This window comes from Narcine bancroftii, chromosome 7, assembly GCF_036971445.1.
Source record: "Narcine bancroftii isolate sNarBan1 chromosome 7, sNarBan1.hap1, whole genome shotgun sequence".
Taxonomy (NCBI): domain Eukaryota; kingdom Metazoa; phylum Chordata; class Chondrichthyes; order Torpediniformes; family Narcinidae; genus Narcine; species Narcine bancroftii.
In genome coordinates this window covers 150,861,793-150,878,869 of record NC_091475.1, presented here as the reverse complement: position 1 = coordinate 150,878,869, position 17,077 = coordinate 150,861,793, and the positions used below count along the sequence as shown (strand labels likewise).

General features: G+C 39.3%; 1 long non-coding RNA gene across 1 annotated transcript; it reads right to left on the bottom strand.

Annotated features, from left to right (window-relative positions):
• Positions 1-642: 642 nt before the first annotated feature.
• Positions 643-16,565, bottom strand: LOC138739220 (uncharacterized). The gene is made up of 3 exons (XR_011342094.1): positions 16,455-16,565; positions 5,319-5,396; positions 643-771 (listed from the first exon to the last, which is right to left on the bottom strand). It is a non-coding gene; the product is annotated as an uncharacterized lncRNA (long non-coding RNA).
• Between the last annotated feature and the right edge of the window lie 512 nt (positions 16,566-17,077).

Sequence of the window (17,077 nt, the reverse complement as noted above, 5' to 3'; positions counted from 1 at the left end):
CATTTACAATTTATATTCATTGCATTTTAAGTGATACGTTTCCCATACAAGAATGGATTGTCCTTTGGCAAGAGTGGTAAAATTCAAAGTAGGATTTTGTTGAAAATACTACCACTATACAGGCAATGCAACAAATTGGCTTCTCACATTTTTTTTCTATTGGGGGTTTGCTCTAAACTTCTGCACAAGATACTAGGGAAATGTTTCGAGATCATTAAAAGGGGAAAAAATACTGTCTAGTGAAAATTTCAAAGGCACACGAGAGAAATTAGCATATATTATATATACTGTACATTGGGCAACAATACTCTTCAAACAAGACCAACAAGAATGGAATTGTAATTGGACAGAAAAATGTTTCTCAAAATGTAAAGCATTTAATCCTAGTTGGATTTACTCCATTTTAAATCCATTATAGCCAAGATGAAATTTCTTCATTAAATGCTTTGTAATTTTTCTCTCATGCAATAGTTGGTCGAGTGGCCACGTAAACAAACAAAACAATCAACAGCACTACCACAGCTAACGTAGGAAACACTATGGTGGTAATCTGACTTCGAGCTTCTTGCATGGCTTGCCGCCGCTCCTTCTTGTCTTTTGAAGTTTCCTTTTTTGGTTTTCCTTTCAGCTGCCTCATTTTTTGATGTGGTAAAGTGATGAATAAGTGTTGCAAAGTACAGTGCAAATAACGAGAGTAGATTTTCTTGGTTCTTGATTTGTATCACAATGCCCTTCTTGATTGCTACTTTTTCATTTGATTCCTTTTCTGTTCTGTAAAACATATAATCACATATTTTAGAGACAATTCATTTTCTTTCCAGAACCAATAAAACATTTTTTGGGCAGTATATTAAACATACACTGAGTACTAATGACAGTTTTAAAATGACATGCTCTAACCTCACTATGGTGGCATAGAGGTTAAGAAAATGAACAATCTAGAGGCTAAAACTATTGACTTAAACATGAAAGTTGACTTAGCATGAAAGTTGGGAATTTAACAAATTGCACACATCTAGAGACAAAAAGACTAATGTCAATAATACTGACCATGAAACAACTGGATTGTGATTAAAAACCTATGTGATTCATAAATCTCCCTTGAAAAAGGAAATCGTACATTCCTATGTGACTTACACAGGACTTTAAATATGCAGTAATGTAGATGACTTAATCACCTTTTAAAATGGTCTTAAGTGATTAGGGATGGGCAATAAATGCTGGCCATCCTATGGACAAATGAAAATAATTTGCTCTCTTGCTATTGTTTGCACACTGCACAATCTTATCATTTTCCCAGTTCCTGAAAACAAAAAAAAAACTAATTACAATAATCTTTTGAGTATTCAATTGTTTACAATCATAAGCCGAGCTTTTCCATTTACGTGAAATTACAAGCAGGGTAAAAACAGAAAAAGCTGCGAATACTTTGCAGGTCAGACAGCACTGAAATAAAGAATTAACATTCTTGGTCCAAGACCTTTCACTGGAACGTGAAAAGTTAAAACAATGTAACATTAGTTAAACTGCAGAAAGGAAAATGGAGGAGAAACTACGGAAAATATCTGTGAGAGGATGAAGACGTACAAGTGACATAAGCCCCTTTCAGGTGGACCCTCTGCCTTGAAGGTGGCAGCAGGAGCGGATCTTAATTTGTTGTCTCACCTTTCAGGTGGCAGCCCTAAAAGACTGCTTGCAACATTGCCTGGTCCACCTGAAAGCACCTTCGGATCAGATGGAGGCAGGGCGACTGGTCCCGCAGCGCCACCTGTCATAAACATGCAGCATAGCAATGGCAGTCTTCCCTACCCATAATCCCCCACGCAGGTGAAACTGCTCTGTGTTTCCCACAATTCCAACTGTGTGGGGGTTTATGAGTAGGGAAGACCACCATTGCTATGCCGTGTTTTGAGCCGCAGAGAGCGGCCCCGGTGCAGAAGCAGCCAGCTGGACTATTACAGCCTGCACCAGCCCCGACGTCCCCCACTGACCTCCCCTCCCCAGAGGGGCGGGGTCTGTCAGGTAGCGTGGCAGTGGGAGTCTATCAGGCAGCAGGGAGTTGGGTCGCCAGCTGATGTAGTGATCAGCCCGCCTCCAAGCTGCTTAAAGCAGCTGCACATTCAGGTGCATCAGCAGAATGCAGTGCTCCGCCGATTATCCCTCCCAGAGGAGGGTTGGAATCGGTGCCTCGGAGGTGCTTCTGCTGCATTCAGGTAAGTATGTCTATAGCTGCAAGGGTTGGTGGGGGGGGGGGGGAAAAGAGAGATTATACAGCATTTCACTGGGGTATTCAGGCCACCTGAAAGGTCCTATATATAGTGGTGGTCTTAGAGAGGGTGAGAAAGGTCATTAATCATAGTTTAATGGTCCACAGAAGATGTAAATAGGAGATGAATAAAGAGAGGAAAGAGAAGATGTTGCTGGAATGATAAAATACAAATCACCGAAGATGCTAAATACTGAAATGAACAAAAATACAAGTTCTGATACGTGAAGAATACCAAGTTGGATGATGATAATTACCCACTCTAATCAACTCTCCTCAATGACCAGTCAATCAGCAAATATTTCTGGAAAACAATTTGCCAAACGTTTTCTTACATTCTATTTTTGGATTGGACAGCTAAAAGTAACTCATGGAGGATTCTTATTCAAAATCAATTCTGGAAATAATAATTCATCACAACAGTCACTGAATGTTACTCCATGCTTCCAACAAAAGTTAGATAAACCCTGAAAGAAATTACACACAACAGTCAGTGGTTTCCTAGCAGGCAACACTGTGATTTTTGCTTGACATTCTTTTGGAACTAGTTCTGAAAATGCTTTGTGAAATACTTTCTCCAGAGACATTTTGAATTTCATGCAAACAGTAACACAGTCCTCACCATGAGACACAAAGGAATCACAATGAAGAAACACCAAGGGAAATTATATGATTTGGATTGCTGGTTTGAAGTTATTCGGGAAAGGCAGATTTTTCCCCCCACTCATGGAATGTGCATGTCATGGACAGAGTTGGCATTTAACATCAAGCCTTGCTTGATCCTGAAAGGTAAAGGTTCCATTATTGTCATGTAATACTACATTTAGAATGTAACATACATGAAATTCTTTGTCTACTATGAGGCAGTTTGGTCAATCATATTGGTGGACCGAGTCTCATACCTGCGAAGTGGCAGGTTTTCTTTTTGGAAGGGTATTATTGAGCTAGATGTTTTTTTTTAAAAAGGCAATTCAGTCGTTTATTGGTTACTATTGATACTAGCTTTTTATTACACTTATTTTTACAATAAAACCCATGGAATATTGTTTGAGGTTGCGGGCTGCTTGATTGGCGAACAAATGGCAAGACGTGCCAATTTTAAAATTACATATTTTTACCTATTTATTTTCTGCAATTTTTTTGCCAGTTGCTTGAATTCTAGATAACAAGGGTTGCATTTTAAGATCTCTAAGCAGCTATGATGGAATCAAACTCAAACCTCTCAATTAGTTGAAGGAACTAAAAGTACTGTAGCCAAATTCATAAAGATAGGTGCATTTGTAAGTTGCAAGGAAAATGTCAAGACCCTACTAAGGAACATGAATAGGTTGAGTGAGTGCCTAAGCCGCCACATGGAATGTAATGTGGGAAAATGTAAGGGCATTAAATATGGAAGAGAGAGTAAACTAATAAGCAAATTGTTTAAAAGATATAGGACATTTAGAGGTTTGGGAGGTTGAAGGTCGGGGGGGGGGAATGTGTTAGTATATAAAACAAAAATCTAGCATGCAGGTGCAGAAGCTAGGAAGGCAAATGGAATGTTGACCATTATGTCTATACACGTGCAGGTGAGATGGCACCCGAGATATTGCACAAAACACAGTTGTTCATCAGTCGATTTCTGGGTTGAATCAGTTGGCAAATGATGAAAAACTAGACATACAAATGCACGAGTTTTGAAAAATGATTAGTGATCTTTTTGAAACGTACAATATTCTGAGGGTGATAAAAGGGTGCCTACTGTGAAGGTGTTCTCCTCCGTGGGACCATCCAGAACCAGAAGATAGTTTAGAAAAAGAAGTTGCCTGCTTAATTAGAAATGAAGAATTTCTTTGTGTAAAAGGTGACAACTCTCTGGAATTCTCCACCCAGAAAGCTGCAGACTTTAAAATTTTGGAATTAAGACTGAAGACATAATAAATGTTGTTGACTGATCAGTAACAATTTAAGTATTATCTTTAAATTGGTATATAGAGTCCACAAAGAACTGAGCTAGCTCCTTACCCCACAAAAATAAAATCACCAACAAAACTGAAGGTGTCTTGGTGGGCAGCCTCAGAAATTGTTCATGACTAAAGCTTTCATTCAACATGTCAAAGTGAAGAAATTATTTATTTTTCCATACAGGAATAATAATACAAGGATGCACAGTAGTTACCACATGCATTAGGTTAATGCCTGACAACATTTAATCCTGTCTGGTTTTCTACCTGGTGCAACAATTTGCTCCCTCATGCCACATTTTTGTTTGCCACTGTAGTGGTCAGTGTAAGTACTGGCAAAGATCATAAAGGAGAGGTCATTGATAGGTAAGGGAGAATGATCTGATGAGGCCAAATGTAGAGAATTGTGCTCAATTTTGGCCACCTACCTCCAAGAAAGATATAAATGAGATTCAATGAGCGGAGAGAAAATTTACAAGAACGTTGCCAGGACTTGAAGAGTAAAACTATAATGGAAAGGGTGAATAGGTTAGCACTTTATTCTCTGGACTGTCAGAGAGCGAGGGGAGATTTGATAGAATATTCAAATTATGAGGGGTAAATGCAAAAAGGGCCCCCCCCCGCCCCCGAGGATGAGCATGACAAGAACTAAAGGACGCAAGTTGAAGGTGACATGTGAAATATGGAAATTTAGGGAGAACATGCTCACTCAAGAGTGATGAGAGTGTAGAATGAGCTGCTGGCGGAGTTGGTGTCTGTAGGTTCGATTTTGACATTTAAGAGAAGATTGGACAGTTACACGATGGGAGGTGCAAGGAGTCAGTAGAACGAGGTGGAATAGCTTGGCATTAACTACATGGGCCAAAGAGCCTGTTTCTGTACTACAGTATTCTATAGTTGTAGAGGAAAACAAGGAGAATAGGAGCTGTCACAGTCCAAAGTGGTTGAATAGCCTCAAATTCTAGAACAGTAACAGCCCTGGTACCCAGCATCTATGGGAATTGGTAGATGCCGGATAAGTGAATTTTCCAGTTGCTTGAGATTGCATTTTGTATGATTGGCAAACTAATGGAGAGGCATGCCAAATTTTAAACTTCTGAATTTTTTACCTATTTACTTTCCTTGATTTTTTTTTGCCGCTTGATTGAAGCTGCCAGTTGCTTGAATTCCAGATAACAGGGGTTTTACTGCAATTAGAAAAAAAATGTCAGCATATCCACAAAGATCATCAAGGCAAAGTACTAACTCATTTCATCTCATTCTCCAGAGGGAGTATAATTGAGAGTACGCCAGACACTCAGATACACAATACATGATCATTCTGGCATACAACTAAGTACATGAAAACACAGGTCCAATAAATCAAAATCAACTGAGAAGAGAAAAAAAATCTTCGTATAAATAAGATTTCACAAGACATTGCTGATGCAATTACCTAGTTTGAAGATACACATTTACACAACAGATAAACATATTTCTGACACCTTTAAGTTCTCATGATATGTGCAATGCTGTTAAATAGTTGCAAATGGGAAACTAAATGAACAAAAAAGGAATTTTCACAACAGGTTTGTTCAGCATTTTTGCATCATTGTATAAAATACCCCAATAGCACACATGTATGCTTTTAAGATCACAGTACAGGCAAATCCCGCCATACGCTACTTCAATCAACGCAAAATTCAGTAACCATGATTTGGAAAACTGAGACCAATTCCTGATTTACATATGTAATTATTCAATTACCCCAAGATCTTTCTGGAAAACTTGAGTTACAAGTAGATTGTGTGAATGGCCCTAAATAAAATATGCTAAAATGACAGTCAGAGTGTGCCCCTACTAAATATGGATAAAAGAAAATGTGGAAAAGAATCTGACAGGGATATTAAAATGAAAAGAAAAGCAATTACTTTGGAAGAAAAACTTTTAAGTTATTAAACAACATGAAAAAGGTGCTAGCAATGTGAAAAATCGGACACAATCTGGGCTACAATGAGTCAAAAGTACACATAATTTTAAGTAAGATCCACAAATATAAAGGAAAAGTTGCATCAGTTTCTCTAAGCATGCAAATTACTCAAAACAGAAGTCTATTAATAATTGAAATGGAATGGCTACTTCCATCTTTGGACTGAAGATTGTAACCAAAAGCAAATACTACTTTGTACAAAAATATTCAAACCAAAGCTTTAAACATTTTTTTGATGCTTAGAAGAAAATAAATTTCAAGGGGATATGGAAATTTCTGCTGCACTTTTAGGTTGGTTGGACTGCTTTAAACATGGAACAGGATTACACAATAGAAAAATCACAGGGGAAGCTGCTCGTGCTGTTAAAAATGCTGCTGCAACATTTCCAAGAATTTTTTCTAAAAAGGAGCTGAACCTGTTGAACCCACCAAGGATTTTTACCTAAATGTATATCCTGACAGGAAAGAAGCACGGAAGTCCTCAGCAATTTAGAAAAACCGATCACTAGCAATAGGAAATCGTAGGAGTAAAAAAAAAATCAAAACCTGTGCCTTCGACTTTGAACAAAGATTTTTCTTAGAAATAATTTAGTTATTATATAATTATGAAATAAATGAAATATATAATTTTTATTAACCTTAACAGTCGGCATCATATGCAGCTAAAAGTTGTTTTTATGTCTTGATGGACAATCTGAAAGGATGGGGATTCATTATAATTATTCCCATTGATTCTTTTAATCGCTTAATGTAAATTCATCATAAGTAAATAAAAATTGGGACAAATTAATTGTGTAAAGCGGGTTTGCCGATATACATTTTGATGAACATGGGGGGGTTGGTGAAAGGGTACCTCAGGTTGCAGAGTTGGGGTTGCAATCAGATAAGCCATCATCTTATTAAATGGCTTATTTCTGCTCCAAATTCTTTTATACATTTATTTAACTTTTTTTTGTGTTGTAGCTTGGAGTATTTTGTATCTCTTTTCACTTGTTACTGCTTTTGCAAGTGAAAATATTTCAGCTAATTGAGTGCAAAATTGAAGATGTGCAACAGAAATCTGTGTGCTAAATGCATTCCAAGGCAGAAAAAAAAATACAGCATACAACTTGGAATAGATAATGAATGCCCCCAAAAAAGCACCATTTTGTCCTATAGACAATAGACAGTAGGTGCTGGAGTAGGTCAATTGGCCCGTCGAGCCAGCACCACCATTTTTCAGATCATGGCTGATCATTCACTATCAATATCCATTCCCAGCCTTATCCCCATAACCCTCAACTCCCCTGCCCACAAGAGCCTTATCTAACTCCTTTTTGAACATATCCAGTGAAGCTGCCCCAACCACCCTCTGCAGCAAAGTATTTCACAGATCCACACTTCTCTGGGTAAAAAAATTTCTCCTCAACTCTGTCCTAAAGGGCCTTCCCTGTATTCTTAAACTATGCCCTCTAGTGCTAGTCTCACCCAACATTGGGAACATGTAATCTGATTTCACCCTGTCTAGCCCTTTGATAATCTTATATACCTCAATCATGTCTCCCCATATCCTCTAAACTCCATCGCATACAAGTCCAGTCTTTCTAACCTTTCAGCATATGTCAACCCTGCCATCCTGGGAACTAACCTTGTAAATCTGCGCTGTACTCCCTCTATAGCAAATACGTCCTTCCTCAAATTTGGGGACCAGAACTGGACGCAATATTCCAGGTATCGGGCATCTCTGCTCCTTTACTCCAATCCCCTCTTTATGAAAGCCAACATGCCATTTGCCTTCTTCACAGCTTGCTGAACTTGCATACCAGCTTTTAGTGACTGGTATACCAGTACACCCAGATCCCTTTGCACTACACCACTCCCTAGCTTGACTCCATTTAAATAATACTCTGCTCTCTTATTACTGCCTCCAAAATGGATAACCTCACATTTGCTCACATTGAACTTCATCTTCCATTCCTCCGCCCACTCCCCCAACCTGTCCAAGTCCCTCTGCATTTTCCTGATATTCTCCTCACACTTTACACCGCCATCCAGTTTAGTGTCATCTGCAAATTTGCTCATGTTGTTAATAATACCTTCATCCAAATCATTTACATAAATAATAAACAACTGAGGACCCAACACCGATCCCGGTGGTACCCCACTCGTCACATCCTGCCATCCTGAAAGTGACCCATTTATCCTAACCCTTTGTTGCCTATTTCTTAACCAATTTTCTATCCATGTCAGCACCCTACCCCCAATACCATGGTCCTTGATTTTGCCTACTAGTCTCCTGTGTGGGACCTTATCAAAGGCTTTCTGGAAGTCCAGGTACACCACATCCACTGGCTCTCCCAAGTCCACCCTCTTTGAAAACATGATTTCCCCTTAAGAAATCCATGCTGACTAGCACTGATACAATTATTTCTGCCTAAGTGTTCTGCTATTTCTCCTTTTATGATAGATTCCAATATCTTCCCCACCAATGACATCAGGCTGACCAGTCTATAATTTCCTGTTTTCTCCCTCCCTTCTTAAAAAGTGGCACTACATCAGCCTCTCTCCAATCCACAGTCACCTCCCCTGAATCTATAGAACTTTAGAAAATGTCGACTAGTGCTTCCACAATTACCAGAGCAACCTCTCTAAGCTCCCTGAGATGCAGCCCATCAAGCCCAGGGGACTCATCAGCCCTCAGCCCTAACAATTTCCCCACAACCACATGCTTCCAGATCTGGATATCCATCAGATTCCCCATTTCCTTAGGAAATTTCACCATCCCTTGATACTGCTTGACCTGACCATAACCTGATTCCTCCTTGGTGAAGACAGATGCAAAGTATCTGTTAAATTTCTCAGCCATCTCCTTGTTTCCAATAATAGTTTCACCCTTTTCTGTTTTTAAGGGCCCAATTTTGGTCCTCACCAATTTCTTCCTCTTTACATAATTAAAGAAACTTTTGCTAGCCCCTTTTATATTATATGCTAATTTACTCTCAAACTTCATTTTCCCCTCCCGTACGTCTTTCTTAGTTTCCCTCTGTTGTTTTTTGAAGGTTTCCCAATCCTCTAACCTCCCACTCTGCTTTGCTATCTTATACTTGCTCCCTTTGAACTTGATACTGCACTTGATTTCATTTGTCAGCCACGGCTGCTATTTGCTCCCCTTAGAGCCTTTCCTCCTCTTTGGTATGAATTTGTTCTGAATCCTGTGAAAAATGCCAAGAAATACCTGCCATCTTTGCCCAGTTGTCCTCCCCTCTAGGGTATCCTTTCATTTTATTTTGGCTCCTCCCTCACAGCTGTATAATCCCCTTTATTCAACTGCAGTACTGATGCTTCTGACTTCTTTTCCTTCTCTCTTTCCATTTGAAGATTACCATGCAATGTCTGACATTTTATTTGCATTCATAATATCTATATCTGAGTAATGTGGTTTCTAGTAATGTGGCTCTAAATTTCATCTTAAGCCTTAGAGTATAATATATCGTTATTACTCACTCCACACTATTCAAAATTAAACATGATTGAAACAGATGGTTATATGATACAATCTCCAAAATGATCCCAAAGTTAGGAAAAAGTGAAGCGAGCCCAATAATGCAAAAGAACATACAAAAGTTGTATGTGTTCGGATCAAAGCATTAAGAGGTAAGAAAATGATCTCGATCTAAAATAAAATTTAATGTTTATTTGGCTGAAAGAAACTATCCAAACAATAAAATATTGTAGATCTGCAAAATGAAGAGTTATCTGGATGTTCCAATTATATTAACATTGGATCTTACAGGCAGAGCTGCCATGAGGCCTGAGTGCCCTATGTTTGCACGCAAATACATGGAGTTGCACCTCCTTATTTGCTCTGGGGTCTTAACTGGGTTACAACATGTGCCATGGTATTCCTTGGTTTAATTATTGAATGCATTTATACAAGACTGTCACTCTGCTCAACACAAATCCATGATAAGGAAATGGCAATGACAGAAAATATTAGTTACATTTTTATGCAATTAAGCTTCAAAGTTTTAATGTTGTAGAAAGATTTTTTTTGTCACACAGCACAAAAATAATGCCATGATTCTATAGTTTGTAGTACTGAAACAAAAAAGAGGATTTTCGAACAGATCCTCACAAGCAAATCCCCAAGGGATTGGCAATGCAGCAACATATTTCGCAGGATGAACTGTCCTTCTCTCCTAATCGCATAAAATAGTGTCAACTGAAATACGAGGTTTAAGAAAAAAATGGCAAATATGAAAGCTAATGCAGAAGTAGCCAGAAGCTTCATATCCTATTAAGACACTGAACTATGTCTTGACATTTAACTGCAAGCACATTTAACAGAGCAAACAAAATCAACCCAGTTTCATATTTTGAAATACAGTAATTTGATTTAAACAATTTCCAATCCCAGTACTCCAAAATTTACTCTTACTTCATATACTATAAGATGTGACATCTTTTATATACAATTGTGGTATGAAACTACAACATTTTGCCTCCATTTTATTTGCCTTGAAAATGCTGGAAGGTGATTAATACAAATATCACTGCCAACATTATTTGATGATAAACCAATCATATTAATTGATAACTTTTTTGTGCATTAGTTAATGTGATTCTCAAATTGTAACACCTTGCAATAACTGAATCTTATAGATTATTGTTCAAATATTTGGGCCACTGAATCTTTAAAAAAAGATTGATGGTTATAATGCAGTAGTGTTTCTGTGAATCACCTGATTTAGAATGGCTTCAAGGAGGCAGCTCATCTCAAGGGAACACGGGGATCTGTAACAACCATATTATGAAACAAATATGGAATCAGAAAACAAAAAAAGCCTTGTCGGTAACCTGTATAAATATTGTTCTTTTTATTAAACATAGCATGTTCAAATGAAAGTTCAACCACCTGAAAAATTACTTTTTTTCTCTTTTCTCTGTATACAGATACTGTTATATCTGTTATGTAATTCTTTATTATTTTGTTCACATTAATCTAAAGGTACAACTATCATATTAAATGATCAAAAACATGTATAGTTCATAATGTTACGATAACAGACCAGTATCTAGCAACCTGTTTCATCATTCCAGAGATGCAAGTTCAAAGTCAACGTTAAGTTCCTTTAATTAAATAAATGTGGAATTAAATGTTGGAATTTTTACAAGTGACAATTAATCAACTGGATTGTCATGAAGGAAAACAGTCCCTTTCCACTGGTTGCTTTTTTCCAAACTTCAGATCCCTAAATGTGCCTGAACCTTAATCAGCCTTAAATTTGGTCTACTAAAACATGGAATTCAGGGACAATTTGTAATTGACAAAAGGTTACAACCTACTAAATCATATTAACAAAATGTAAAAAGTATAAGTAACAAAATAAGCATGGATATTAATCTGGGGTGAATTACTAAATAATTACTACAATTAGAGCAAAAACAAAAATGCTGGAGGATCTCACAGGTCTCACCGTGTCTTTAGGAGGTAAAGACGTAAAACCAACTTTTCAGGCCTGAGCCCTTCCAAGTTATGAGAAAAATGCAGGCAGATGCCTAAATAAAAAGGGCAGGGGTAGAAGGAAAGGTCAACAAAAAAAATGATAATTGGACATGGATAGGACAGGAGAGGATATTAATCTTATTAATGCAACATGAAAAGAACTGAATGAGAATTGGCCTAATAGTTAGTTGCTGTTACCTTTAGTTTTTGAAATCATTAGTTGCTTCTCATGTTTTGATGACCACATATGGTGAAACAAGTACATGTGAGAAATATCTGATTAAATGTAAAGATAATTTGGAAAATGCTAAATACCAAGAACTATGATGCATTGATTCTTCACTTATCAGCAACTTGTGTAATTGAGTTTATCCAAATTCAGTGTGCACAATAAATCAACAAGAACTGGGCTTTAAAATTTCAATATCCTTTAAAGGGATGAATGGATTCATAAATCACTAAAGCAATGAGCTCTCAAATGATATTTATGAACTGTATTGCCTTTTCTATCAAATTCCACAATGGACAAAATCCAACTACATTTACATTAACAATAGTAACTTTGGAGCAGTGAAAAAAAATCATATTTAAACATAATAGTATTACCCACCTCAAATAGTTCACAAGGCTTAATGTCCTCATACTTACCATTAATTTGGAAAACCATTAAATTTCTTGTAATATTCTTGTAATAAACAAAAATCAAATCACTTCTTTCTTTCAATAGGTTGGAAGAGACTTCCAAAGGGAAAAAGCAGATATGGTGTACATTTTTAAAGCAAAGTCAAAAACAAAGGTGACCTGCTGTACACATGTTTATTGTCATTTGATTGTACAAGTATAACCCGATGAAACAGCTTTCTCTGGTCCTCAGTAAAAAAACACACACAACCAAACATAACACACATACAAGCATACATATGCAGCACATGGGAGGTTAGTTCAGAAGGTTTAGACACTAGGTAATGTGGATTTGAATTAGCTGAACAGGAGAAGACAGAGTGGTAGTGAATGAATGCTTCTCAGACTGGAGGCCTGTGATTAGTGGTGTGCCTCAGGGATCGGTGGTGGGACCATTGTTGTTTATTGTATGAACAAGCTCCTGTTTCATTTAGTTACTCATTTTATGGGTGGTGAGACTGAATGGGACCATTAAGTAGTGATATTACCCAGGGTTGGTGCTCTGGAAAAAGACAAAAGAACATTGGTTGTTTATCTACAAAAAACAGATGGGACACTTACAGACAGTCATGCTTTTGGGATACTTAAAGAAACAGGACCATCAGCCATCAAATGAACACAGAGGTGGGGTGACTTTGTATGAAATGGACAATTCGGATGATTATCCCTGTCAGGGGAATTATTAAACCTCTGCGACTAAAGAAGCGGTGACTTTGATTGACCCGTATATGATTAAAGGAAGCAGGCAAATTCCTGCATTTGATCGTGACCATTAGGATGGTCATTTTGACTGACCTGTGCCTGGGTTTTGGAAGCATCATGGAAGTCACATGTTTCATTTTCCCCAACACATGGAAAAGGGGAGTTGGGACAACCATTCATATGAAAGGACATTTCTCTGGAAGAAACTTGACAAGGATTTGTGAGTTTTCAGCAGTCCAGACACTCAGTCTCTCCCACCATCTTTGTAATTACTTATGTACATCAGTTTAAAAGTCTGTTTCAACTATGGACTTTGAAAACTGAAATTTGGAATGACATTCCAGAATTGTGCCTAAACTGTAATGGTTTGGGTATCTCACATACACAGACACATATGTATATTTGTGAATAGTTGAAGTTAAGTTCAGCTAAGTTGTTATATTAATAGTAATTATTAATAAATATATTGTTTTAAAAGAAAATCACTAAGTCTTTTGGTGAATTTCTATTTTTGCTGGTCAATGACATTACAGTTGTCTATATCAATAATCCGGATGATAATGTGGGAAATGGGAACAGCAAGTTTACTGATGACACTAAGATTGGAGGTGTTGACAACAGCTAGGAAGGCTTTTCAAGCTTGCAGAGGGATCTGGAACAACTGGAAAAATGGGACAGAAAATGGCAGATGGAATTTAATGCAGACAAGTGTGAGGTGTTGCATTTTGGAAGGACAAACCCAGGTAGGACATACATAATAAATGGTACGGCACTAAGGAGTACAGAGGAACAAAGGGATCTGGGAATACAGATACATAATTCCCTGAAAGTGGCGTCACTTGTAGACAGAGTTATAAAGAAAGCTTTTGGCATCTTGGCCTTCATAAATCAAAGTACTGAGTACATGAGTTGGGATGTTATAGTGAGGTTGTGTAAGACATTGGTGATGCCAAATTTGGAATATTGTGTGCATTTCTGGTCACCAAACTACAGGAGGATATCAGTAAAATTGAAAGAGTGAAGAGAAGATTTACTACGATCTTGCCAGGTCTTTAGGAGTTGAGTTAATGGGAAAGATTAAATAGGTTGGGACTTTATTCCTTAAGAATGTAGAAGAATGAGGGAAGATTTGATAGAGGTTTACAAAATTTTGAGGGGAATAGACAGAGTATATGTGAATAGGCTGATTCCACTTAGAGTTGGAGAAAATAAATATGAGAGAACATGGCTTTAGGATGAAAGGTTTGGGGGAAACATTAGGGGGGAAACTTCTTCACTCAAAGAGTGGTGGGAGTTTGGAACAAGCTTTCATCTGAGGTGGTAAATGCGGGCTCACTCTTACATTTTAAGAATAAATTGGATAGATACATGGATGGGAGTGGATTGGAAAGTTATGGAATGGGTGGTCCACATCAGTGGAACTAACAGAATGATGTTTCGGCACAGACTAGAAGGGCCAAATGTCCTATTTTCTGTGTTGTAGTTTTCTTTGGTTCCATGTATTTCATCTATTAAATAAATACTGTTTCATGGATATGAGAGTCCCTGTGACATAATGTCTTTCTTAAAAGGTTTTAAAAATTGATATGACATTCCTAAACATAGCCGCTTCAATATTGAAATCAAACATTACTTTAAGCAAGGTTAGTTTCAGTTTTATGCCCCAAACTTTACTCCACCCAGAACTACTGTCTTTGGAGTCCAGTCACTCTTCTTATTTTTTAAGACTGGACTCCACTGCTAGAGTTCCAAGGTGCATCAAACAGTTCGGTCCAGAGATGCCAATGCACAGGAGAGGAAAAATCTCCCGAGATTGAGAACTCAGCCAGCAACATTATGGGCATCAGTCTTCACTCCATCAGGGACATATACAAGAAGTGGTGTCTTAAGAAAGCAGCCGCTATCCTCAAGGACCCCCCACCACTCAGGCCATGCCTTCTTCACACTACTATAATCAGGAAGGTGGTACAGGAGCCTGAAAACAAGCATCCAACAGAACAAGGATGTCTTCTTCCCCTTGGCCATCAGATTTCTAAATGGAAGTTGAAACACAGATACTACTTCACCCTCCCATTTTTTGCACTATTTATTTCTTTTGAAATGCAATTTATAGCAATATTTACACTGAAATTCAGAGGCAAAACAACAATTTTGTATATGTTCCTGAGATTAAATTGTGATTCTAAATGTGGCACTCTGAAATTTGATACATAGCCTGAAAATTTCACATTGGAATGAGGAAGTCACTTACTAACAGTGAGAACAAAATTTTACATTTAATCATAAATAACTATTCACTCATGAAATTACAATGAACTGCTGCAGACAGCATGCAATATTTAGGGATTCATTTTAAAAAGAGGTTCCATCCAATTTTACATCCATTAAAAATTCTTCCATATTAGATCTCACTGGAATAATAATTAAAACTTTAAACGTTGTCACCCATTAAGGGCTTCAGTAATAAGCCCACACAAAAAAATGTATTAAATATAAAACATAAAAGGAAGCAATTGCTTTTGATGCACAATGTAAGCAATATATTCCTGAACAAAGTACAGGACATTCCAAATCCCTCTCCAAGCAACATCACTCAAGAAAAATTCCCCCCCAAATAGTTGATTATCCCCTCCCCTAACCAAAATCAACCCAAGCCAAATTTCCCACACCTCTCCAACAGAGCCTGTGCACAACTAAGCACACAGTCTCTTACATCTCTACCCTTTGCCATCATCTAATCCTAAAACCATGCTCGCATCGCCAACCATACATGCCACTACCTTGCTTTTCTCCTGCCCTTCACACTTCCCTTCATTATATCACTTTCTCCAGTCCATACTCACCCTTTCCAACCCTTGCCTCCTCCACCCACTCCAGAACCTCTTCATTCCCTCCAACCCTCCTCTGCATTAGCTGCTCCTGCCCCTCGCCCCTGCCCCTCGCCCCTGCCCCTGCCCCTCGCCCCTGCCCCTCGCCCCTGCCCCTCGCCCCTGCCCCTCGCCCCTGCCCCTCGCCCCTGCCCCTCGCCCCTGCCCCTCGCCCCTGCCCCTCGCCCCTGCCCCTTCCCCTCGCCCCTGCCCCTTCCCCTCGCCCCTCGCTCCTGCCCCTGCCCCTCGCCCCTGCCCCTGCCCCTTCCCCTCGCTCCTGCCCCTTCCCCTCGCTCCTGCCCCTTCCTCTCCTTCTCTTCGCTGCTGTTCCTTCCTCCCCTTCTCTTCGCTCCTGCCCCTTCCTCCGCTCCCCTTCGCTCCTTCCCCTGTTCCCACCACTCCCACTCTTGCCTCTCCAGTCCCAGCCGCCTGTTTCCATTCACCTTCCCACCAGTTCTTTAGTAACCCCATCACACATAAATCATTAACTCTCATCCGGTTTTTTCCCAACTTCTCTCGTGTCCTTCCACAGCACACTCACCGAGCTGTCTCTGGTTCAACGGGCTGCTAACAGCAGCTGCCCGTCAGGACAGTTCGCGCTGCGGCTCCCTCTCCTTCAGGCTGGACTCCACCGCCTCCCACCCGAACTTTCACCCTGATTACGTGGCACTCTGACAACCGTGGCTCCGACAGGGGCAGAAGCAGCGCCCTCTGTCGGCCGGAGGGCCCATTCATCCCGAATACATTTCCCCATCACTGAGCTGAAGCTCACACTGGCTCGTCACCAACCTGAAGCTCCTTCTGGTCACCAGAGGGCCGTCAGGCCGAAGCTCTTACTGTCCCATCGCCAACCTGCAGCTCTCACGATCCCATCCACCGGGCTGAAGCTCCGTCTGTCCGCCGGAGGCCCATTCAGCCACATGCACTCTTCCATCACCATCCATCTGTCCTCATTTAAAGCGCCCAGTTGGGCCATAGTAAACGCCACAAGACTGCTTTTAAGGAGATGGCCAGCAGCCCTGGAAATTTCCTTGGACTTCTGAACGCACTTTCGTAACCTTTCTGATCTCTACCCGTTGTAATTATTGTCCCCCACCCCAATACTCATCATTTTGGGAAGACGGCCAGACCACCATTCTAACCTCTTCCAGTATCTAACTACAT